Source organism: Mus caroli, unplaced genomic scaffold (assembly GCF_978045245.1).
Source record: "Mus caroli unplaced genomic scaffold, Mus_caroli_1 scaffold_2, whole genome shotgun sequence".
Taxonomy (NCBI): Eukaryota; Metazoa; Chordata; class Mammalia; order Rodentia; family Muridae; genus Mus; species Mus caroli.
The window spans coordinates 11,840,001-11,865,206 of record NW_028227257.1 but is presented as its reverse complement, the minus strand read 5'-3'; the positions used below and the strand labels follow the sequence as shown (position 1 = coordinate 11,865,206).

Sequence of the window (25,206 nt, the reverse complement as noted above, 5' to 3'; positions counted from 1 at the left end):
GGGGCAGAGTGCCAGGTCAGGAATTCAGGGTGACTCAGCACCCACGGGTGCTGGGGGACTTGCTAGAAACCCTGCTTGGGACAGGCCGCCCTCTGGGCTTGGTTTGAGTGTCAGACTTGTGTTGAGGACTAGACTTTCTGTAGGAAAGGCTAGTCCAGACAGCTGGGTCAGGGCAGGTGAGTACTGTGTTTGGTGGTGTAGGGGAGCCCGCTCGCCTGTTTGGTGTCTATGTCCCTGTGTAGCTGGAAGAGAGATTGGGCCGAGAGGAGGGTGAAGGGAACAGTTCCTACTCTGCTTTCCCTTTCTCACTAGTTTTTCTGCCCAGAGGGGACTTAGGAGCCTCTCTTACTGAGCTCAGGGTGGCTGAACCAGGACTTGAATGCAGGGCCAACACTCAGATTTGCCGGGGCAGCTCTGCTGCAGCCGGGCCGCATTAGTGAGAGTTCAGGGTGTCCAAGGAGTAGTGGATGTGCTGTGTCCCGCCATGCCTGGCACGCCAGAACTGTTACATAAGCGTTTGTTCTTGTTATTATTTTTGATGGGAGGCTTCTGGCATTTGGCTGTGTGAGTGTGGAGGCCAGCGTTCTGCAAGCCCTGGGCCTGCCTGCATCTCCTTCGTGCCTCATGGAAGGTAGGCACTACTGTGCCTTTTGCTTTATGGATTTGGATAGCTTGTGGCTCTCAGGTCCCGATGAACACCCCACTGTGAGGCATTCTGGGTAAAGGGTAACAGAGCAGTTTGCCAAAGGCCTAAGGGAGCCTGGGATTTTAGGGGTGACCAGTGACTCTGGTTGGTGAATAGGGAATCTGTTTTCTTCCCTTACTCTTTGGGAACTTGGAGTGTTGAGCCTGGTGACCTGTCTCCCACTGTCACAGGGTGAGGACTGAGGCTCTCTCCGCCTGCTCAATGCTAAGGTGGCTCGAAGCCTGTACAGACCCTCAGACACTTGGCTTCCATTCAGCTTCCTTCTAGGCCTAGACAGATGGACAGACACTTGACCCGGTGGGCCCAGGAGCCAAGGTCAGTGAAACCTCATGGTCCAGTGTCTTGGTGGCTTCTGTCTACACCGAGTGACTGTTGGTCAGTTCCACTGCTCCAAGACTTAGAAGCCAAGCCTAGGCTGGACCTGGGAGATGGGGAGGCTCGATCTTTCCAAGGATGGGAAGCGTTAATGCACCTCAGCAGCCAGTCTGGCCGGGCATCCATTTCTCAGCATAAGTAACTTGGAAGTCACAGAAGTGCCACTCCCACTGGACTTCCATCTCCAGCAAGTTTGGGGTGGGTTTGTAGTCCCTGTCCCTATCCTCCACCCTTCATTTCCTGGCTCCAAGATCAGGTAGCCCTCCCCCAAGTCGAGTGGCAGTACAGACTGGAAGGGATATGAACCCAGGCCCATCTGATAACTGCAGGATCAGAAAGAGCAGGAGTAGGTCAAAGGTCAAAGGCTTTGACTGCCATGAGTGTGGCCCACTGTAGCAGAGGCCACTGATGGGGTGACACACCCCATGGATCAGATCACCGGGCTGCCAGGGACCAGCTGGACCACAAGCTTGGAGACAGAGCAGAGAGACAGGGAGAGGACAGCAGCCTGAAGGGTAATTGTGGGGTGAGGATGGTCTCTCCAGGACCTTGTCACAGGTGGGCTGCCAGGGCAGGTCAGCCAGATTGCCCGAAGTCCCACTGGGTGGTTGTCACTGCTGAGACTTGCTAGGAGGAGGGGCAAACAGAGCCCTCCCCACGCCTGCTCCGGACGGGCGCCTTCACAAAATGTACTCTCTCGTCTTACTGTCTAACGCAGCCACCCACAACCTGGTGACTCTACCCAGGAGAAAAGTGGGTGTAGGAAAGGGAAGCTGGAGGCCGCGCTCACTGTGGTGATCAGCTCAGCTTTGGCCGGAGCTTCTGCTACAGGGTTCTCCTGCCTGGCAGAGACTGCACCACTGAGCAGGGTAAAGGTTGGCATGGGAGCCAGAGTTGCAGGGGGTGACCATGCCCTACAGTCTTCTGAGGAATGTCCCCACCCCCACCCCACATATCCAGCCCCGACTTGTTTGCTCTTTTATCTCACGTAGACATTTATTTGCCTGGTTCCTTTTCATTTACGTGACAAACATTTATTGAGCACCAGCTGTATGCCAGCTCCATTGTTGGTGTTGGAGTTGGGTGGTGACAAAGACTGAGGTGACAATTAACAGGGAGAGAAGGACACTTAAATAATTCAGCCACTGGAATGACATAATGACAGGTGGGGACAAATACTCAGAAGGAAGAAAAGTGGGGCAGGGGAGGGTGGGGAGGAAAGAGAAGGTCCCTGAGGACTTCTGAGAGGAGGTGTTTCTCTGGGGCCAGCCTAGGCTGAGTGGGGAGTCCAGGATATTGTGTCCGGTAGTCACTGAATTTCGTGCTTCTCAAGCCCCCATGAGACCGGCCCTAGTTCCCACCTCGGGCACAGAGGCAAAGTCACTGTTCTCAGGGCGGCTGAGCCAGGGTTCTTTGACTTCCAGTTCAGCGTGGCCTCCCTTAGGGCTGATATGCCTCTCCCTCCCTCCCTTACCCTATTCTGGACCTGTGGACCTGTGGACCTGCTGAGACGGAGGGACCCGGGAGCATCCCATCAGTTACTCCTGCAGGGGCTTCAGATGTTGCTATTGACTGAGTGCAGGTTTGGGGCAGGCTGGACAAAGCAGGGGGAGGCAGAGAGCTGGTAACCAAGCCCCTCCTGCGTCCTCTGAGGCAGTGGCCAGGAGCCTCATTTTGTGATGTGTGGGGACCTACACCACAACTCTTCACAGACAGTCTTTGCTCAAAGATCAGTGTGACTTTTTTTTTTTTTTTTTTTTAGTACAAGATTATGGGGTAATTTAAAGGCACAGGATTTGAAGGGGATTTAAACCAAGCAGGGATCTGGCAGGTAGAGGAGACATTTACTGTGGATAAAATGATAGGCAGTGTGTGCGTGTTGAAAAAACGCTACAAGCTTCCGTGCCAGACGACCAAAGTTGATGGAGTTGGGTTTGAACCCAGGGCAGGTTGGTGGGTACAGACCCCTCCCTGCTGACCTGATCTTGCCCCAGGGTTGACAACAGGCACACACAACCTCTGAGGGTAAGATGTACCCCAGGACCCATGGCTCTGAGCTTTGTCTCCTGATGACTGGAGACATCAAACAAGACATTTGACCTTTCTAGGCTTGCACTTCCTTAAGGTGGACAGAGTTCATCTGGCCAACCTACCACAAGCAAATGCTTGTTGCAAACCCCAGGTGAAGGGGATTTACCTGCTAGTAACAATGTAACAACAGGAGAAACAATCTTGGGTGATACCTGGTAAGAGGGTATTTACCTGTTATCCCAATACTGGGGAGGTAGAGGCAGAAAGGTCAGGAGTTCAAGGTTATCCTCTACTACATAGGGAGTTTGAGGCTAGCCTGGGCTACATAAGACCCTGACTCAACCTCCTCATTCCTTAAAAGGAATCCATAGCAAGTTGGTATAGTCATTTAGACAGTGATAAGAGGCTTGAGAAAATAAGACTGAGAAGTGGTAGAATGTACCTGAGGTTGGGCCTCAGAGAATCAGCAGGTGCAAAGGTCCTGAGGCAGGCTGGAGGGGTGGCAGCCAAGGCTAGAACTGACAGAGGAGTGTGGAGGGTCATAGATTCTTTCTGCAGGGCCTCTGAGGCCAACAGAGGCTGTGTGAGGATGGCTGAGTGGGTGCCCTTGCCAGAGTCTGGCACCCATAGAATCCCTGATAAGTCTGGTGACAAACAAAACAGGCCCCTCAGCCCTCGAGGCTAGGCAAAGTGCAGTAGGTGAGGGAGCAGAGTGGCTGCCTGCCTGCCTGGCCCAGGAGAGCTGAAGGATTCGAGCCTGTGACCCAGGGCCTGGAGCCATTCGAGTTGAGCCGTGTGCCAGGCAGGAAGAGGGGCCAGGCTGGCCAGGAGGGACTGGAAGAACAAAGGCTGTGAGCCAAGAGAGAGAGAGAGAGAGAGAGAGAGAGAGAGAGAGAGAGAGAGAGAGAGAGAGAGAGAGAGAGAGAGGAGTTCTCTGGGAAGCTATGGCTGTGGGACAGAGGGCAGCTGCCTGAGGGTTGGGGTAGGGTTGGGGTGGGGTGTGTGAGGGGACAACAGTCTATGCTGCAGAAGGAAGCCAGGCCTCCTATGGTCTCAGGACTGTAAGATAGGCTGGAGGCTGGACTTCCAAGACGCATTTTGTTTTTATTTAATTTCCAGAGAGTGTGGATCACTAATAATAATAATAATAAAATAATAATAAAAGAAGTCAAAAGCACTCATGATTTTAATGTCCAGAAATAAACCTGTTAACTCTTGCTGTGTGGCCCTAGGTATGTTACCTTACCTCTCTGTGCTTCTGATTCATTGCTTATCAAGTGGGGTAATAGCAAACTGGCTTCATAGGGGTCAGTAAGGAGGGAGTGAGGACGAGTTGGTTCACATGACGTATTTAAAATGATCCCATCCTAGTTCAGGTTAGCCACTGCCCTTGTACAGTGCAGCAGAATCTGCCGTGTCCAGTACACAGAATTGGACAAGCAAGCACTTCTTTACTCTGGCCGTGACAGGGTGATAGGAACATTCCTCAGTGTTTTGAAAAGCTTTGACAGGTTAGTTCATGCAGAGACCTCTGGAGATGGCATTGGTTAGCTTCTAGAATGTTCTTCCACAGATTTTCATTCTCCCCCTCCCCCTTCATTGTAGCTAATGTTACCAGTGAAGTGTGCACACCTCCCCTTCTCTCTCAGCCACGGGACTGCTCAGGTCTGGGAACAGCTGCCTTGTGGAGAGACTACATTCTCCGAGCTTCTCTTGCAGCTAGGAATGACCCCCGAGCTGTGAGCATAAACTGTAGGAGGGGTTGCTGGGAACATCTCTGCAGTATCCCGTCCTTCCTACATTCTGCCTGGAACTCGGATGTCTAGAGCTGCAGAGACCACCTTGACCCCAGGGGCAACGCTTCACGCATAGTAGCAAACCCAAAAGACAAAAGGCATTGAGTTCCAATGGTGGCAGAGGCAGAGCCTCAGTCCTGATGGCGGAGGAGCCTCACCGGTCCTTGCTGACCCTGCTCTGCACTTGTTTGTGTGAAGAAAAGAAATCCCTGTTCATTGAGACCTTTGTCACTCGGTTTCCTGTTACTGGCAGCTGAATACATTTCTGACACATTTGCTCAAATGGCACGGAGCTCACTGGGCCTCTTTGTCACCTGTGTTTCTCAGGGGTGGCCTAGTGCTTCCTCATCTGGGCTGTTCTGCTGACACCGTTCCCCAGAGAAGAGAAAAGGTCTCTCTTAGATGAGGTGAAAGGGTTGATTTCATTCATTTGAATTACAGAAGTCATGTGTGAAGGCGTCTGGTGTCTCCAGATGGCTCTGGAGTTCTCAGCATGCTTAGGTCAGGCGTGACCCAGGCCCTTGGGCTGGGTAGAAACTTCTCGGCTGGCTTCAGCTGGCTTCAGACCCTGCTTGCCTGCTTTCCCACCCTAGTCCAGAAAGGGGGCCCACGAGTGTCAGAGAGGATCAGGCGCTTAGAGCATGTTGTCAACTGTTGTCACCTGGAATGACCTCTTTGCCCTAAGCTCCAGCCACCAGCACCTGCTCCCTGGAGATGCCAGCCTGCCAGGGCTAGAAGGCACCTTCGTCAGGCACAAGGGCCAGCCCACCAAGATCGCTGTGGGGCGAGTCAGGAGGCCAGGGAGCTGGCAGAGTAAGTTATTGTTTTTATAGCTGTCACCAGATCCCTGGCCCAGCCCTGCAGCCCTGGCAGGGACAGAGGCAGCCTGGGAGAAGGAGGAAGCCTTAGAGGCTTGGTAGTCAGGGCAGGGGCTGTGGAGAAGGGAACACCAGGGCGGGTCAGGGCCTGCTGGGCCTCGGCTTCTCCTGCTCCATGGGGTGAAGGGCTGGTGACTGATACACAGACATGGCATCTCTTACCTTCGTCCCTGACCCCAGGCATGTGCCATGAGGTTCTCCCAGGTCATTCCAAGAACTGCATTGCACCCCGCTCGAGTCCCCGTAGGCCTACTCCAAGGCCATGTGTGACTTCCTTTACAGCCTCATCATGTCTGTCCATGTGGCCATCTCCTGCTGTGGATTCCTCTTCTTTAGTCTACCATCACACCTGCAAAGTCACTTAGCTGTCCCCGCCAGGGGCCTCAAAGGGCCAAGCCAATGCCCAAGAGCCCCTCCCTACACCCAGGTTATCAGTACTCTGATTTTGTTGTTAGGACAGTATGGCATGTAGCCCAGGTTACCTCTAAAATGCTGATCCCCTTGCCTCTATTTCTGGAGTGCTGGGGTTAGAGGCCTACCTTATGCCAGTTTCATGAAAGGTTGGGGATTGAACCCCTGACCTCGTACACACTAGACGAGCTGCATCCCCTGCCACTGACCCGTGAGTTCTGATAGTAAGAACTTGTTCACCCATTTCTGTGAATTGTGTTAAAGGAATCCCATGCTTGGTCCCCAACTCCAACTTGACGTTTCTCTAAGTGGCAGTGTGTGACTTGCTAGTCCTTTTTTATTGCTGAGTGGCCACTCATTTAATAGCTTGGGGACAATTTGGTTTCCATCTGGGCTCTTTAGGGGTGGCTGAGGTGGATACTGTACAAACATGTGGTCTAAAGTGTGTGTGTGTGTGTGTCTGTCTGTCTGTCTGTCTGTCTCTGTGTTAAAAAACACTTATCATCTTGAAAAAGATTGAAGATTTATAGGAAAATGACAAACTTGGGCATATTTCATCTGGACTGGGAATAAATCATTGAGTTCTCACCAGTCCTTCATTATTTATTTCTCGTAAACTTTTTGTTGGTGCTGGAGAGAGGGCACAGTCATTAAGAGCACCGGCTGCCCTTTCCAGAGGACCTGGGTTCAATTCCCAGCACCCACATGGCAGCTCACAACTGGAGTCTGTAATGTCAGTTCCAGGGGACCATCACACAGACAAATATGCCAGCAAACCACCAACGCACATAAAATAAAAATAGGTAAATCTATTAAAATCTTTGTTTCTTGGTGGGCAGTGATGGCACACAGTTTTAATCCCAGCATTTATAGGGCAAAGGGAGGTGGATCTCTGTAAATTCAAAGTCAGCCTGGTCTACAGAGCGAGTTCCAGGACAGCCAGGACTGCACAGAGAAACCCTGTCTCAAAAAGCCAAAAAATAAAATATAAATAAATAAATAAATAAATAAATAACATTTTTGTTTGCTTCTAAGACAGTCTCACTATGTAGCTCTGGCTGGCCTGGAACTCACTATGTACATCAGGCTGGCCTTGGTGGCTTCATGGCCTTCACTGTCTTTAGCAGGTCGGGGACTCCAAGGGGCTGTTTGTGGCTTGGTCCTCGCAGCAGCTCCACAATCTCCTTGAATGTGACTCAGGCTCTGAGCCTCTGCAGGACCCAGAGGGCTGAGTGCTACTCTGTCCCAGTGCTGACAGGAACACCCTGGTCACCTGACCAAAGCAAGTCCTGCAGGCTTCACTTTCAGTTTTGGTTTAGGGTTTTTGAGACCAGACTGCCCTGGCAGGCCTCAAACTTGCAGTCAATTTCCAGTTTCTGTCTCTGGAGCTCTGGGCTCAGCAGCAGCCATCATACTGGGTCAGGGGGTCAGGTTTGTAAGGCCACTTCTCCCTCTTTCAACCCCGCAGACATTGGAGGGAAGGAACTTTGAAACAATGTAAATAAGCTTGGATGGCCTCCAACTTTCAAGTAGTTACTTATTTGCTTCTAAAATAACCTTTTGTGACTTTTTCTTTCTCCCCCCCCCCGCCCCCACCTCCAAGACAGGGTTTCTCTGTGTAGCCCTGGCTGTCCTGGAACTCACTCTGTAGACCAGGCTGACCTCGAACTCAGAAATCTGCCTGCTTCTGCCTCCCAAGTGCTGGGATTAAAGGTGTGTGCCACCACTGCCTGACCTTTTGTGACTCTTTATTGACTTATTTATTTATCTGTATGGTGGATGTCAGAGGGCCACTTGTAGGAAGGGTTGGCTCTCCCCCCCCCCCCCCCCCCCCGGTGGGTCCAGAGGATCAACTCAGGTGGTCAGGCTTGGCAGTAAGCACATTTCCCCACGGAGCCCTGACCTGTGTTTCTACTTACCTATTTATTGACTGGTTTGTGTGTGTGTATGTGGTGTGTGTGGTGTGTGTGGTGCATGTGGTATGTGTGTGCACACATTGTGTGTGCGTGTGTGTGTGTGTGTGTGTGTGCACGAGCATGCATGCCCGCACATGTGTTTTCATGGGGGGCATGTGCACCTGTGGAGGCAGTAAGTCACAGGCTGGTGTCTTCCTTGGTGGCTCTCTACCTTATTTTTAGATACAGGCTCTTTCACTGAACCTGGAGCTCATGGCTTGGGTTGCACTGTCTGGCCTAGGGTCAGCCTGTCTCCCCCTTCCCAGCACTGAGGTTACAGGCTCACACCATCACACATGGCTTTGATGTGGGTCCTGGGGTTCTGAACACAGGCGCTTAAGCTTGCAAAGCTAGCACCTTACCCACAGAGGCATCTACCAGCCCCTCATTTATTTTTACCGCTATTGAGCCATCATTTCTTTATTACCTGGAGGGTTAAGCCAGCATCAGCACCATCATTAGAGCATCCTCATTGACACTTTAATTTGTTACTGTTTAAACTTGTCTGGGGTTCTGAATCTCGGATGCCTGTCCTGGTGCTCTGAGGACAAGGTTTGGGCTGCCCCATAAGGCCCTACCCCCCTCTCAGCTTCTCAGAGGTTGGGGGTTCTCAGACTCTCTGAAGCCTCTGAGTGCTTGCAAAACAATGCCATAGGATCTGTGACTTGCTCTTCATAAGATGAGACTCTTCATCAAGTTCTGGGTATGCTGGATGTCAGAGCTGGTCCTTTTCTCATCAGCCACTGGGCCCAGATAGGAGACAGTGATGGTGAGGCCTACCTGTCACTCTTGGATGACTTAGGTCCCGTGTGGGTCAGGGTGCTGCGGACTCAACAATGGGGGGCTTTTGGAATGGGGTCTCTCCTGGGCTTTCCATGCATCAAAGAGGAGGTACCACAACTCCTGTCTTCACCTACCAGACTCCACTGGCTTCTCCCTGAAATGGGGTCTTGGATGCATGGTGACCCTTCTGCCTCAGTGTCCTGAGTGCTGAGATTACAGGAGTAGGTACCCACTCTTAGATTTGTTTGTTTGCGATAGGATCTCCTTGTATAACCCACATTGGCCTTTAACTTGCCATCCCCCTGTCTCAGCCGCTGCTGGGCTAGCAGGTATGCGACACCGTGCCAGGCTTCCCATCGGAGTTCCCAGCTGTTACTTGGAGGCAAAACTGCTTTTGGTTGAGAAATCTCTGCTATGGAGGGAGATTAAGTGTCCCTCGGTGGTTTGTGGGACATACTGCTTTCCCTGTCCCTGTCATTTGGTTAGGAGATCAGGGAGAGCCAGCATCAGCCTGCCTGCAACTAGGGGGGGATGAATCCCAAGTTCCCTGTATTCCTGTCTCTTCCTGGGTTGGTCTGGGCCAGGGCTGGCGAGATAGGTCAGGTACAGGGAGAGAACATTGCAAAATCAGTCCTTGGGCTGTGTCTCATTTAATCCTTGGGATGGGACACTTCCCTGTCCTCATTTTCTAGCCAGGAGACAAATTGCAGGTGTCTTTACAGGACACCCAGGAACCCAGTGTCACTCCTGTTGTCCCTGTGCAGGAGCAGAGAGCCCAGCTCTAGCTCCCCCTCCCTCCCAGGGAATGTGGGGTGAATTCAAACCAAGGAATGCCCTACAGAACAGCTGGCTGGGACCCTCAGTCATCTGGAGGTCATGAAAATTGAGGGAATGCCGGGAAGGAAGTGCTTTAGACAGTTAGACCCCAAACATAATGAAGGGGATTTAGGTCACTCTGGACCAGACAAATGTCAGAAGACCCACAATTGTGACGTTGACTTGAACTCAGTTTTAGTACTGTGTGTGAGTGCATACATGTGAATGTGTATATGCTGGTGTGTACACACATGTGCCTGAGATGAAAGCCAGGAGATATGGGATGGGGGTGATGTCATGTCTACAACTCATTCTCAAATGCAGATGGAAGGGCAATGCTAAGCTGGCTCGGGCAGCATGTGCCCGGACTACTGGCTCTTAGGGGGGTGACTTGGTTCAGGCCATCCTAGGCTGCACAATGATTTGAGACACTGTCTCAAAAATAAAAGAAAAATCACCAGGAAAGAGGGCCAAAGTGCAGGGAAGCGGTGGGAAGAGCAGACTAGGGAGACAGCCTGGAGCCTCACACGAGAGTCTTCCCACTTCTCTGCAGGATACCAAGAGAAACTCTGACCTCCAATGCACCCAAGAGAAAGAAAACACTTGCAAAAGGCTTGTGGGCCCACAGCAGTTACAGCCCTCACAGTCTCAAACCAAAGCCAAGGAATAGTCCTGAGGATAGCACAACCACAGATGAGCTGCAGATCTGAGCACCTGGCTGGTGAATCTCGGAGGTGTTCACTGTGTGAGGATGCTAGACACAAAGGACCACTCTGTGGGCTAAGTCTTCCGCTCCAAAACTGAAGGGCAGTCTCCAGGGAGGTCCCAGTCACCCTGGCAGTTTGCTCTGTGGGCAGGGGAGTTACTGCCTCGGTAGGGGCATCAGGAAGCCCCCTGAACAGCTAAGAGATGTCTGGATCTTATGGGAAGGTGGTCCTTTAGATACATCCAAACCCACTTATAGAACTGTATACAATGGGCCAGGCTCGATTGGTAGAGCATTTGCCTAATGCCAAGAGGTACTGGGTTTCATTCCCTGGGCAAAACCATGGTATCACGGTGGTGCACGCCTGCCATCCCAGCTTTAGGGAGATGGAAGCAGGACAGTCAGAGAGGTTGAAGGTCATCTTCCCCTACACAGGGAGTTTGAAGCCAGCATGAGCCACATGAGGCACTACTTTGGAAAACAACAAAAGCAAAAGGAAATACACAAAAGGTTCACAGAGCTCTGTGCATCTGACCCACTCCCTTACACGCTGTGTCACACAGCTCAAACCTGAAGTCAGTGACACAACCGAATAGTGGGAAGAACACATTGAAACAGAGGAGAGTGAGGTGGATGGGAGGCAGGCAGGCAGGCAGGCAGGCAGGCAGGCAGGCAGGCAGGCAGGCAGGCAGGCAGACAAGAAAGCAAGTAAGTAAGCCAGCCAGCCGGCAGGCAGGCAGGCAGATCCAGCAAACAACCCAGAGATCCAGCAAGCCAGCGAGCAGAGGAGCCTGTGCAGGCAGTCGTGTCTCCGGGGGAAGGGACGTCCTAGGCATCTGAGATGAAGGAGAAAAGCTAAAACAATCCCGGAGTTCAAATTGTTGGAGGTCACACAGCAAGTGGGTTTCAGGACCTGACTTGAACCCAGTCCTGAGGATACCGGCGTGTTCTCTCCCTTCCTGCTGGGTTGGCCTGGCCTCAGGAGCAGGAAGAGCCCCACTGCAATCTGGGAGGCTCCCCAGGGCCTGATGGAGATGGCGAAAGCAGCTTGGCAAAGAAGGTCCAATCCAGAGCTGCAGCTCCAAGTGGGGAGGGGGGTCAGTGGGGCACAGGCCCCAGTGGGGCATCCATCTCTCCCTGGCCTCCACCTACCTCCCGTGGCTTTTGCCTTGCTTCCTGGGTCAGAGTGTGGGATCTCTTGCCTCCAGGCTTGGGTACAAATCCAGTTTCATCTAACTTGGCAACACGGGCCCTGGGCCTGGGTTTCCAGCCCCAGAACCCAACCTCTTAGCCTCAACCAGGCAGTAAGCCTTCCACTCAGAGGAGGGTGGGGCTCACTCCAGTGCTTGCATCCTGGAATTGCCAAGGTAGGTAGGAAGGGGGTTCTCAAATCCCAGCCTGCCAGAACAAAATGGAAAGTTCTAGAAAAGCCCCTTCCTGACTGTGTGGGGTTGTAGAGGACTCTTACCAACCACAGTGGTTTTTGGGAAGGTTTTCAGCAATCTAAGGGGGACTGGGGTAGGCTTCTGGGGACATGCCAGATAGGTCTCATCAATCCTAGCACTCAGGAGGTCCTGCAGAAAAAATGGCTGAGTGGGGAAAGGTGCTTGTCACTAAGCTAATCACCTGAGTTTGCTCTCCAGGGCCCACACAGCAGAAGGAGAGAACCAATTCCCACGTGTGTCCTCTGACTTGCACACATGAATGGTGAGACACTCAAACATACACACACAAATAAATAAACCTAAATTAAAAAACAAAATTCAAAACAAGAAGAAAGAGGAGAAGAAGAGAAAGTGTGGGCCAGTGCAAGCTAACAGCAGCAGCTGCCACCGGCCTAACATTTCCAGTGGCTCGAGAGGGCTTCGTGCCTGCTGGGTCACCTGAATCATCTCCTTCAAGGTTCAGCGACAAGCTGAAGACAACAGTACCCACCACTCACCCTCCTGACCTGTGTCCTCCCCAGGGAAGGAAGGGCACTGGGGCAGGGGTGAAGCCTGGGTTCTACACCTGCAGCGAGAATTATGGGCAAAGGAGGGATTGGCAAGTTCCCAGTTCCACTGGGAGCATGAGGGCTGTGCCATCCTTCCAAGGTACTCTTGACTCCTGGCTGGCATGTCGTCCTTGTCGCCTTCTTCCTCTTCTTCTTCTTCTTCTTCTTCTTCTTCTTCTTCTTCTTCTTCTTCTTCTTCTTCTTCTTCTTCTCCTTCTCCTTCTCCTTCTCCTTCTCCTTCTCCTTCTCCTTCTCCTTCTCCTTCTCCTTCTCCTTCTCCTTCTCCTTCTCCTTTTCCTCCTCCTCCTCCTCCTCCTCCTCCTTCTTCTTTCCTCCTCCTCCTCCTCCTCCTCCTCCTCCTCCTCCTCCTCCTCCTCCTCCTCTTCTTCTTCTTCTTCTTCTTCTTCTTCTTCTTCTTCTTCTTCTTCTTCTTCTTCTTCTTCTTCTTCTTCTTCTTCTCCTTCTCCTTCTCCTTCTCCTCCTCCTCCTCCTCCTCCTCCTCCTCCTCCTCCTCCTCCTCCTTCTCCTTCTCCTTCTTCTTCTTCTTTGTATTGCCACAGGTCAAGCTTGGGTGCCCTTCCTCAGGCCCCATCCACCTTGATTTTGAGACAAGGTTTCCCACCAGTTTGGAACTCAGCAAGCAGGCCAGGCTGGCCAGTGAGCCCCAGGGACCCACCTGTCTTCCCCTCCTCACAAGTGTGAGCCATCAAACCCAGCTTTTGCACATGGGTTCTAGGGTTGGGAGTCAGGTACCAACTGAGCCCTCTTCCCTAATCCCAGTCTTAAAAATCACTGTTCGCGGTGGTTGTGGGCGGATGGGGGATTGAACCTAAGGCCTTGTATATGCAAGGCAAATGCTCTGCCACCGAGCTACATCTCCAGCCAATTTTTAATTCTTTATTTTGAGACTGTGTCTTGCTCAGTTGCCCAGGTCTGCCTAGGATCTGCTCTGTAGTCCAAACTTTAGGACAGGCCTCAGCTTCCTGGGCAGCTGGGATCACAGACCTGAACCTTCAGACCCAGCTCCACTTGAGACAATCTCATTCTGTGAACCAGGCTGACCTTGAACTCCTGGTGTGTCAGTCTCTGCTTGTATTCCTATTGGTCAAAAAATGAAAACGACTTTAGCAGTACGTGTGGACACTCAGAGACATTTTTTTATTTTTTTTGGTTTTTTCGAGACAGGGTTTCTCTGTGTAGCCTTGGCTGTCCTGGAACTCATTTTGTAGACCAGGCCGGCCTCGAACTCAGAAATCCGCCTGCCTCTGCCTCCCGAGTGTTGGGATTAAAGGTGTGCGCCATCACACCCGGCCCACTCAGAGACATTTGCCATGAAGCCAAGATTGATGCTGGATGGCCAGGCACAGGTTGAGCCTTCCTCGCACACCCATGGGGGCTTTTGACTAGGGGGTTCAAGTTCAAACCTCTTGTTTATGCCTTTTTAAAAACTCTTTGCAAGTGTATATCTTTTTTCTCTATTAGCTCTTTTGACCATGTGACCTTTTAGTGGTCACAGGAGCAGTGAAGGCAGGTGCTTGAAGTGTTTTCCCAGTGGGGGTCACCCTGAAGGCTTGCCCTAGATCCTCTGCCCATGGCCCAACAACCATTTGCCTGACTTCCCCCAGGGCAGCTGACCTGCGAGCCACCCACCGGGGTGCCTGCTCTTGTGTCTAGTGTCTTTGTCTTGGCAGCCCTTTTGGGGGTCCATCTGTGGTGCTTAGTGCCTGTTTTCCTACAGTGCCATAGACCTCCAAGCTGCTTGCTGTCCTCCAGGTGGCTATCAGTGGACCCCGGGCCACGCCCATGGTTTGGCTGTGGGTTATGAAGGCACCGTGCACATTTCTCAAATTCTCAAGCAAGCTCTGACCTCTGCACTTTTGTACCTGGGCAGCTAAGCCAGGCGTGGGTCCCTCTGTGACCAGCGCCAGTGAACAGCATGGGGGACAGACACAAGCAAGCCCCAGCAGCCAACCTGCTTGATCTCAGAGACCCTGTGGGCTCTAATTGTGAGTCATGGGTGGGCTACCTGGTGGAGGTGGTCTCTTGGCATGAGAGCTCTGTTCCATCCACCCTCACATCCTCCTTGGTAACCCCAGGCAGGGCCTCAGGGCACGGAGAACTTCTCTCAGGCTATGGACAGGTGGATGGGAGGAGCCAGTGGGGTGGACGAAAGGGATGACTCCAGGAGAAAGCAGGTCTCTGCTGGCCTCCTGGGAGGGGTAGAAGAGGATCAAGCACCCCTTGTTCAGCATCCCAGGGACTGGTTTCTGGCTGTGTGGTCCTCTCTCATAGCTCCCATCAGTATTCTAGCTTGGTTGATGCTTCCTTCTATCGCTAGCTTTATTAATCCCACTCTTCAAGAACCTCGGCACACAAGCAAGGAGAAAGAGATTTAAGGAGATCTGGGTGTCCAGCCTTCCACACCCAGGAGCCTTTCCAGCCAGAGGCTAGCCCAACTGTCCACCACCTGCTCTATTCTATTCTACTACTGATGGTCACGGCCAGGAGCCTCCAGCTTTGGGGGCTTCTGTTCTGGGGGTGTGTGGAGTAGGGCCTAGAGAGCTGTAGTTTGGCAAGGCCACCCGTCGGCCCTTATTAAGACCTTATGCCATATCCCAGGATTCTTCTGTCCTATAGCTTAGCAGACTTGGAGGTGAGGGGGGTCTGCATATGTGTACATATACATGTGTGCACATATGTGTGCAGGGGCATGAGGGACTGCTGACACTTCCTGGACCAGACAAGACTGGCATCTAGGATGTGGGGAGGAGGCCTGGTGGAAGCTGTCAGGCTGCTGGCGGCCCTGGGGGATAGAAGCTTTCAGCCAGACCAGCTCTCTGGAATTTCAGACACCATGCAGGTGCAGAAAGAGTGGATTGTTTCTCTACCTGTGTGAGAAGCAGGCGATGCGTGGATGGTTCTGGAAGTACTCCCAGGACAGGAGGCCCAATGGCCTCTGCGGAAGGAAGCTGGGGGCTGGAGGGGGAGGGAGTCTCTCTGAAGCCCTGCCCAAGGCCCTGGGGTCATATTCTGCCTGCAATTAGCTGTGTGGCCCTATGCCAGTGGTGCGCCCTCTCTGAGCTTCGGTTTCTCCATGTGTAAAGTGGCGGTGGGGGCGGGGGGCGCTCAGGGAGGCTCAGCCCTACAGAACCTACTCAATCTTGTGTTCCCAGGAGGACCTGAGCCACACCTCAGCTCCCCGAAGGAGAGGGCGGTAGGTCCTGGTTTGGGTTGACCTAGCCAGGGCTGAGCTGGAAGAAAGGAACAGGGTCCTGTCCAGGAGGAGGCTGAGAAGAAGACACCTGTGCCTACCCTGTGCCCCTGGGCCTTTATCTACCCAGACCTCAGGCTGGAGACCAGGGGTCAGGTGGGCTTGGGGACAGGGACAGAGAAACAGAGAGAAAGGCAGAGTTAGCTAGGGGGACAGCAGCTGAGCTGTGTAGGGTGAGGGCAGGCTAGGCACCACATGCCCACTGGGAATGGAACAGGAGTCCATATGTGGGGACCCAGGTGGCACGGGCCTGGCCCTCAAGCCACCAGCCACTCCCTGTCTTTCTGTCCTCCTGGAGTTGTGGCTGCCTCTCCAGGGGGCCTCGTTAGAGGGCAACTGGGAAGGCCTCAGAACTGAGGTAATCACAGTCTGGAATGTTCTCTAGGAGGTCCAGGTGCAGGCAAATAGGTCCATCAGGTCTTGGACTCCCAGGGCCTTGTGTGTCAGAGCAGACATACCGCTTTGTCCCAGAGCCCCCACACCCCCTTGACAGCTCTTCTCAGCTCCTTACTAAAGCCTCCTGTGGCTTCCCAAGCTGTAAACTAACCTCCCCTTTGCCTGGGGCCTTGAGTTGGACCTCCAGCTCTGGCCTTTCTTCCTGGCCTCCTCTTTTGCCTTTTCTGAGACTGGGTCTTTCCACATTGCCATGGTTGGCCTTGTAATCACTTCTGGCCAGCAGGCCTTGAACTCAAGGCAATCCTCCTGCCTGTGATTTACCACCGCAGCTGGCTTGACCTCCTGCTATTCCCTGAACCTTCTGAATCTGACCCACCGCAGGACCTTTGCACCTGTGAGCGCAACCCGCACATCCTGCGCATCCTTCAGCTCAAAGTCCCCGAGAGGACTCAGAGAGACCTGCACTCCTCAGACTCCTCGGGCTGTCCAGGCTCTCTCCTCCCCGAGCTCAGCGCCCTCTGCTCTCTTATGACTGTTGTTGGTTTTGTTTAGCCCAGGCTGACCTTGAACTCACTACGTATCGAGGGATGACCTTGAATTCTTGGTTTTGCCTGCACCTAGGCTGGGATCCCAGGTCTGTACCATCAGGCTTGGCTGTTGGCTCTTTTTTCCCCCAATTTTATTTTTACTCTCCTACTTTACTTTCTCAGTCTCCTTTAAAGACAGGGTCTCACGGGACCCAGCTTCTGCTCGATTGTCCCCCTGCCTCAGCCTCCTGAGAAGCTGGGATTAGGGTTGTCTATTGCCAGGCCCGGCTATTGCTGGAGAGGTACAAGTGACCCAGGTCCACTGCAGCAGGAGTGAGGGGTTAGGGGTAAAGGGTTAGGAGTGAGGGGTGAGGGTGAGGAATGAGGGTGAGGGATGAAGGTGAGGGGTGAGGGTGAGGGAGGAGGGATGAGGGTGAGAGATGAAGATGAGGGAGGAGGGTGAGGGATGAGGGTGAGGAATGGAGGTGAGGGATGAAGGGTGAGGTGAGGAGGCTTAAGCCCTTTCTGATCCACCATGACTCCTTCATTTACATCCCGTGAAGTGTCAAGAGTTTCTGGGGCTGTGGCTCACTTGGTAGCGTGCATATGGCAAACCCTGGGCTTGGTCCTCAGTGCTCCATAAACCAGGTGTGGTAGTGCACGCCTGTAATCCCCGTACTCAGGCAGAGGCGGGAGAATCAGGACTTCAGGGTCATCCTTGGTTAACACACTAGGTTCTAGGCTAGCCTGGGCTACACGAGCCTGTTTTAAAGTTTCTCTCTCTCTGGGTTGTGAGGAGTGGGCCGCTCCCCAGGCATGCGGGCAGCAGTCAGAGCCTCCAGCCATGCTGAGTTCCCGGCTCACCCCGTCTCCACCCCGACCTCTGCCACAACTAGTGCAGCTCTGAGTGAATCACCCATGAGTCCTCTGGCCTCCAGCGACTCCCTTGCTCCCAGCCCTCTCTTTCTATTCTTTGTGTGCTCTAAACAGCCTGATGAAACAAGAACTGCATCACAAGCCTCCGTGCTCCAGAGCTTCCCGTGGCTCCTACTGCCTTAAAGATTAATCTTACAACCAGTAGAAGCCTTGACTCAAGTGGGCGATTCCTCCTCCTCCTCTTCCTCCCTCCCCTTCCCAGGCTACCTTCCTGTTCCCCTCCCCCTCCCGCCTCTTTGTCCCCTCCCACACACACTTGCCCCCTGTCTCCAGCTGAGGCTGCCTGGGTTCTTCCAGGGACGCCTGCTAGCCTCAGGGTGTTTGCGAGGCTGCCTCCTCCACTTGGCGTGATTTCTCCCTCCTCTTTCCCTAGCTTGCCTTGCTGATTGGGAGACCCTCTAGTAGCAGACCACCGGACTCTTTCTTAGGCCCCTGGGCCCACCTCCGAGCTGCCATCTAGGGGCTGTGGGAGAAGACCTCTGAGGACGGGAGCCCTGTCACCTGGGAGCAGGGAGGATGTCAGGGGCCAGCTGTTCACTCTCTGACAAGCTCCTGGGTCGTGAGGTCTCAGAAGCCCGTGGCTTTATCCCCAGTTCTCCGAAGCAGGGGTGGACTGCATTCATCCCCAGCCGTGACTTAGACTCTGCTGCTGGAAACTTGAACAGACCCATCCCCAGGGGGAGACTTTCTAGGTGCTCTCTGGTTTAGTCCTTGTAGGCCTCTGGATCCCCCCACCCACCATTGTCACAAAAGACTCCTTAGCTGACGTTGTTCCACACCCCAGGATGCAAAGCAGGAATCCTGCTGACTGCTTTCGTGGAGGGTCCCCAGTGCACACTGCAAGGCCTGGTGCACAGTACATGCTCAATAAATGCTTGTTGAATGACTGAATAAAGACATAGCAGAATGAGTTGGAGGTTGGGAGCAAGGCCACTGGTTCTCCCATCCACACCCAGCCTGGATCCTCACGGTGCCACAATGGCTGCCGAAGCACCTGCCATCTCTTCCACATTCGGTCAAGGCCAAGACAGGGAAAGGTGCTCAGATACCCACTTAAGACTGAAGAAAGCAGCCAGGGAGTATCCCATGTCTTTTTTTTTTTTTTTTTTTTTTTTTTTTTTGGTTTTTCGAGACAGGGTTTCTCTGTATAGCCCTGGCTGTCCTGGAACTCACTCTGTAGACCAGGCTGGCCTTGAACTCAGAAATCCGCCTGCCTCTGCCTCCCGAGTGCTGGGATTAAAGGCGTGCGCCACCACGCCCGGCTAGTATCCCATGTCTTAATCCCAGTACTTGGGAGGCAGAAGCAGGCAGATCTTTGTTAAGTTTGAGGCTAGCCTGGTGTATAGAGCTAGTTCCAGGACAGCCAGGGCTACACAGAAAAACCCTGTTCTCAAAATAAAAAACAAACAAAGCAAAACAAAAACAAAAAACAAAACCAAAAACAAAGCAAAAGAAAAATAAAAACAAAATAAAAAACCCCCAATGAGTGCAGAAATCGTTCCCAGGGGCTCCCTGGCCTCTCGGTAGAACTGTTCATCTGACTGGCCACCTGTTCCCTCCTGTGTCCTCCGTGTCTAGCCTTAGCTTACCACTGAAGGCTGAGGAGAGGGTCTGGTTTAGCTTAGGCAAATCATTAAGGGTTCCGCACTTACTCACTGAGAGGACTTAGCTGTCCCTCGACTGTGGAGCCCCCTGAACGGGGACACGTCCAGTGTCCCTGGAGCTGTCCCATGTTCCCTGAGAGCTCTTGGCAGTGGGCAGGGAAGGGAGCTACGGCAGGAGCATTGTCTGGCCAAATTCTTTCACCCAGTAGATATTCTGAGAGCCAGGGATGGAGAACAGAAGGGCCCTGGAGGGGAGAGAGGCAGAAGGCCTAGTGAGCTAGGCATCCCATGCTGTCACCTGTCCCCCGACCCTGCACCCCCAGTAATGGCACTTTCACAGGACTATCCTCAGATACTGCACTCTGAGGTGACCACGGGTCCTGTGACATCTGTGACGTGTATTCATCCTTGTGCAATGTTGGGGTGGGGGTGCAGACCACGACCTCGGAGAGAAGGAGGAGGCTGGTACTCAGGTTATAGTAGGCTGGGGAGGGAGGGACCTGTCTGGGCAGAGTATCGGGTGTGTGTTCCACCACTGCTGGGAGGAGCTCCGGGTGTCCAGGGTACAGACTGCAGCTCTGCGTTCCACAAGAGCCACCCTACTTAATAACCACAGGTACTGGGGGCCTGTGTGCTCCCCAGATGTGGGGCCAGCCCTGGGAGGGGGCACCAGTTCTGTTGTCATTCCCACGTTATAGAGGCAGAGATGGCTTTAGAGACATCTGTGGTCTCCTGGGAAGAGAGCAAGCTTGGGACAGGGTGGTCTGGGTCCAAGTCCTTGCTCCGCCAAGCTCTGGGCTGCCTGTGCATTTATGTCTTTTTGCTGAGTATCCGCTTGCCCATGACTATTTGTTTTTGAGACAGGATCTTAGGTAGCCGAGCATGAACTTGACCCCTGACCCTCCCTGCTTCTCCCTCTTATGTGCCTTCAAGGCAAGCTGAAGACTGGAGGTGCTGAGGCTGGGTGTCTCCCACGAAAGCTCGATCCTGGATGGATGCTCAGAATCATAGTCTCCACGGTTTAAAGAGACACTTGTGACCTGTCCTGATGTTCCCGAGGCCTCTTGTTAGCTGTGGTCACCCGCTGGGGTGGTTGCGAAAGCCCTTTCTCTCTCCCCACTGTTGATAAAGCAAGGAAATCATTAGGCATTGTGCCATCCTGTGGCCAGCCCGTTGCCCCTTTCCCGCCTGGAGGCTTGGGTGGGGCCAGCTTCTCCTACTCCCTCCAGGAGGCTAGATGGATCTGAAGGAGGCTTTTGGGGAGTGGGAGGTGATGGGCTGGATGTCAGGTCCTCCACCACCTGCCACCCTTGGGTAATGGTGGCTCCAGCTTGCCTGGTGTCCAGGCAGGACCCAGCCCTTACCCTGCATGTTCTGAGTTGTCTTTAAAGTCACCCTGAAGCCGACCAGGCTTCCCTGGCCCCTCCCCCTGGACTCAAACTCCACTGTTCTCCCACCCACTCCAGGGCAGTAGCCACCAAGGTCTCTCCAATGCCATATTTTGGGAGGAGCGCTGGTGTTGTGTGTGTGTGTGTGTGTGTGTGTGTGTGTGTGTGTGTGTCGAGACAGGGTCTCTCTGTGTAGCCCTGGCTGTCCTGGAACTCCCTCTGTAGACCAGGCTGGCCTCAAACTCACAGAGAGCCACCTGCCTCTGCCTCTGAAGTGCTGGGATTAAAGGCATGTGCCACCATGCCCGGCTAATTGCCACCATTTTTTATACACCGTATTATCTGTTTAATGTCCCTGTCCCTCCTGGGAATGTCACCGGTGGTTCTCAGTCCAGGGACTGTGGTCTGCTGTGATCATGGTACCCCATAGCCCAGCGCAGTATTCTGCACTCTGCAGACACCGGCTGAAGCCATGGTGGGGTAGGAGCTGCTGGCAGCCCAGACACTGCAGCACAGATGGTTTGAGAATGGGACCCAGGACAGATGTCACCCTCCTTCAGGGTCAGCTGGCTACTTTGTAGGTCTCTTTGTCATGCCCCCCGCCCCCATGGTGGTTTGAATATGCTTGGTCCCAATTAAATGCTGTCCTTATAATTGTTGCCTTGGCTGGGCGTGGTGGCGCACACCTTTAATCCCAGCACTTGGGAGGCAGAGGCAGGCGAATTTCTGAGTTCGAGATCAGCCTGGCCTACAGAGTGAGTTCCAGGACAGCCAGGGATATACAGAGAAACTCTGTCTCGAAAACCAAACCAAACCAAACCAAACCAAACCAAACCAAACCAAACCAAACCAAACCAAACCAAAAACAACAACAACAAAAAAAGTGTTGCCTTGGTCATGGCGTCTGTGCCACCTGTGCCCCCACCCAACCCCTCTCTCCCTTTCCCTACCCTGGCTTGCTTTGTTTCTTTATTTTTGGCCTCTTCAGCAGAGGGCCAGCAGAGGACACCTTATCCTGGAGGTCAGTGACAGGCCTGCAGGGGCACCACAAGAACAATAAGGAGCTGTGCCGGTGGTCAGCTAAGTCGGAGGGAGAAGGAAGGGGGCCGCGTGGCTCGTGAGACTGGGCATTAATGATACGGTGTTATAATGGGCACACAAAGAGCACTAATCTGATATTCCACGTGTGCTTCTTACAATAGATATAATCAGACCCACAGTTAGCTAAGTCATTCTCCACCTATCCGCACACTCCACCAAGATCATTATCATCCTCCCTAATTAAGAGCCTAGCGAAGCTCAGCAGCCCACGGTCCAGCTCCAGGGAGTCCTGCCCAGCAGGCCCTCCCAATGCTGGGATAATAGCTACCCCCACATGGCCGGGCGAGGCCATGATGCTCGCCCCATCGTAGGCTGTCCCAGGCTCCAAGGTCTTAGGAGTCAGCTCTATCTGACATTCAGGATTGCAGCAGGCAGCCCCTGGATGCCTGGAGATGTGTTGGGTCTGGGGTGTGGGGATTATGCTGTGGATTTACATGCGTGGCCCATGCTGAAAATAAGGCTTCAGCTTGACTTCCCTGGAGCAGTGGGGAGATAAGAGAGTGATGTCCCTCCTGGCCAGGTCAGGGTCACATTTGCCTACTGCCAGTTCATTTGAACGTCTCTGCCTAGAACCTTTCGGCCACTGAGTTTGAGGCGCTCCTGTGGTGTACAGAGTTGGGACTCATTTATATAAGAGAGGCCATGAGGTTCAAAGTGGCAAGTAACTGACTGCACAGTGAGCCTTGGACTCAGGCTGATGTGTAAGCACTGGGGACAGAGGGACTGTGCTGACAGACCAGGGAGCTGGGGATAGAGAGTGGGTTTGAGATGCTCAAGAGATCGAAGCTGCCATTTGGACAGGAAGCTCAGTGAACTCGCAGTGATCATCAGCCCGGGTTCCAGTAGAGAGGAAGTGGGGGGCGGGGGGGGGGGAGAAGCCGATAGAGAAGACGGTTCAGCATTGTATGCTGCACAGAGCACAGAGCCTGTCCTGTTGAACCAATGATGAATCCAGTAAAGTCGTGTCCCCCGTCCTACCCTGTCTGTCCCGCATGCGCGCTTGAGACAGAGAGAGAGAGAGAAAGAGAGAGAGAGAGAGAGACTGTCTTGTTGTCTGTCCCACCACGTGCTTCCTGAACACAGGATGTGGATGGTCCAAATGTTGACCTAATCAAGAAAGAAGGCTTAGAAGGCTTTGGCTCCACCAATTGGGAGCAGAGAATCTACCTTTAGTTCCCCGACTCCATATCGCCCCTCCTGACCTGGAGGAGGAACTGCAGCCTGGAAACCCTGCACTACCCCTAATCCCCAATCCTTGGACCGTGCTAGGGTCACTCTGACCCCAACTGGGCGGGTGTGGGCCAGCCAGACTCCTGGGACCCAGTTCGAAGAGCATCCAGCACTTGTGGTGAGCTCCCCACTGACGCGGGAGACTGAATAACAGCCTCAGTCATCACGTGCTTTTACTAAAAATAAACTTGACATACTTTTGCATTGGGAAAGAACGCAGATTCCAAGCATTCTCAAAGGGCAAAGATGGGGAAAAGGAAGAATGGAAATTGGATTTTTGAGCTTAGTAATTAATTAGTGCCTGTAAACATATGATTCATGCTTTTTTCCTGGCTATTTTTTTTTTCTTTCCATTTTGCGTGGTCTTTCATAGAGACGGGAGAAAGGAGACCAGAACAAAGACAGAGGGGTGGGGCAGAGACCGGAAGGGTTAGCAAGCCTTGGCCAGCTGTAAAGGAAAGGGGCACTTGGTCTTCAGGTGGAGGTGGAGCTAGGAAGATGGCGATATGTCCAAAGGACATGAGAAGCTAGAGTGGAGGGACAGGTCACGAAGATGTCCCCTGAGAGGTATGGTGGTGGCCTTATTATGGTGTCACACTTAATCCCTGAAGGATGGGGAAGCACGGTGGAGTTTTGAGCTAGGGAGGAATGTCATCTAGCCCACACAGTGAAGGGTACTTTTTTTTTTTTTTTTTTTTTTTTAAGACAGGGTTTCTCTGTGTAGCCCTGGCTGTCCTGGAATTAGCTCTGTAGACCAGACTGGCCTCAAACTCAAAGAGATCTGCCTGCCTCTGCCTCCCGAGCTGGAACTGAAGGCATGTTCCGCCACCACCACTCAGATGATAATTTGTGTTGGTGAGTTTTCCCAGTGATACCTCGTGGCCATTCAGAGGGCTGCATGTTAGCATCTGCCTCTTTCCTACAGAACAGGCCAAATGTCATTCATCAGGGACCTTGTCTGCCCTTTTGCTTCTGTGTTCCCAGGGCCGAGGATGTGTTTGCCTCTATGGCCTAAGGCCAGGCCAGAGAGGCCATCCCAGGCCAATATGGGATGAGAGAGGCAGGTTTTATTAAATTCAAACTCTGGGGAATTAGGATTGGAAAACTCTGTACAGGGTGAACTTCTTAGCAAGGGAGGCATACAAGCAGAGCTTACACTACCAGCCCACCCCAGCACCCTCTCTGATTTCAGATAGTCTCTGCACTGAGTCATAGACCCCTGTATGCAAAAATGACCCGTGAGGTTGGAATATTGTTATGTACACTGCTCAAGAAAATGAGGCCCAGGGAGGACTGATGTAGCCACGGGCACTGGTTACAGGTGGGAAATCTCTTCTTGGTGGAGGTTGGTTCTAGCTCCAGCTCTGTACACAGGTGCTGTGTGTCCTGGGGCCAAATGGTTTGCCTCTCTGAATGCCTGCAATCTTCTTGCTCCTTTAAGTGGGCATAAGTATACTTGTTGACAAGGGGGCTGGGTGGGGGTTGGGAGGTCTGAGCTGGCATAGGAGTGAAGTCTTCAAGGCCCTGCTCAGGTGTTCTGCCCGTAGGCCCTTCTGGCTCGTGACCTCTCTTCACTCAACACTCCAATGGAGTCTTCCCTCCAACCGCCCACTCAGCCCTGATTCACTCAGGCTGTGAGCCTCTCTACCTTCTGCCTGTTTTGTTCTCCTTTTTCTTAGTAAAACCGCTGCCTTCCCCAATTGCCAAAGCTCCCATCAGGGAAAAGGCAGGCAGGGGCCCCTGTCATCCCACAGAGCTGTCTCCCCAGCTTCCCCATCCCACTCACCCTTGCTTTGAGGACTGAAGTCACCAGGCATGAGTCCCCGGGCTGGGGACATGAGGGTTTAGATAATTATCACGGGGTAGTGAGGCTCTGCCTGGAGTTCTTGTAAGGGGTTGAGGGGGGGGGGGGAAGCTAGGCTAGTGGGAGAGCCAGGGCAAGCCAGAGGAGGGCTCCTGGGAAGATTGGCAGCCGCTGAGCCAGGCAAGAGAGTGTGTGGGCAGGCTCGCCCAGGTGCAAAGGGGGTGCACATTGGGGACGTGGCTTGGGGGTATGAGGTGCACTGGGGGAGCTACCTCATGGAGAGGCAGCCGTTAGTGGGCACACTCAGAGAGGTGCCTTAGGAAAGGAGACACACCTGGGCATGAGTACCAAAGGATACACTTTAATAAGATGTGCAAGTGAGCCGGGTACCACACACCTTTAAGCCCCAGCCCTTGGGAGGCAGAAGCATAAGGATCTTTGTGAGTTCAAGGCCAGCCTGGTCAATGTAGTGAGTCCCTGTCTTAAACAAAACAACAAA

General features: G+C 53.1%; 1 pseudogene; it reads right to left on the bottom strand.

The window, feature by feature from the left end:
- Positions 1–167: 167 nt before the first annotated feature.
- Positions 168–25,206, bottom strand: part of LOC147005727 (uncharacterized) — an 82,732-nt pseudogene continuing 57,693 nt past the window's right edge.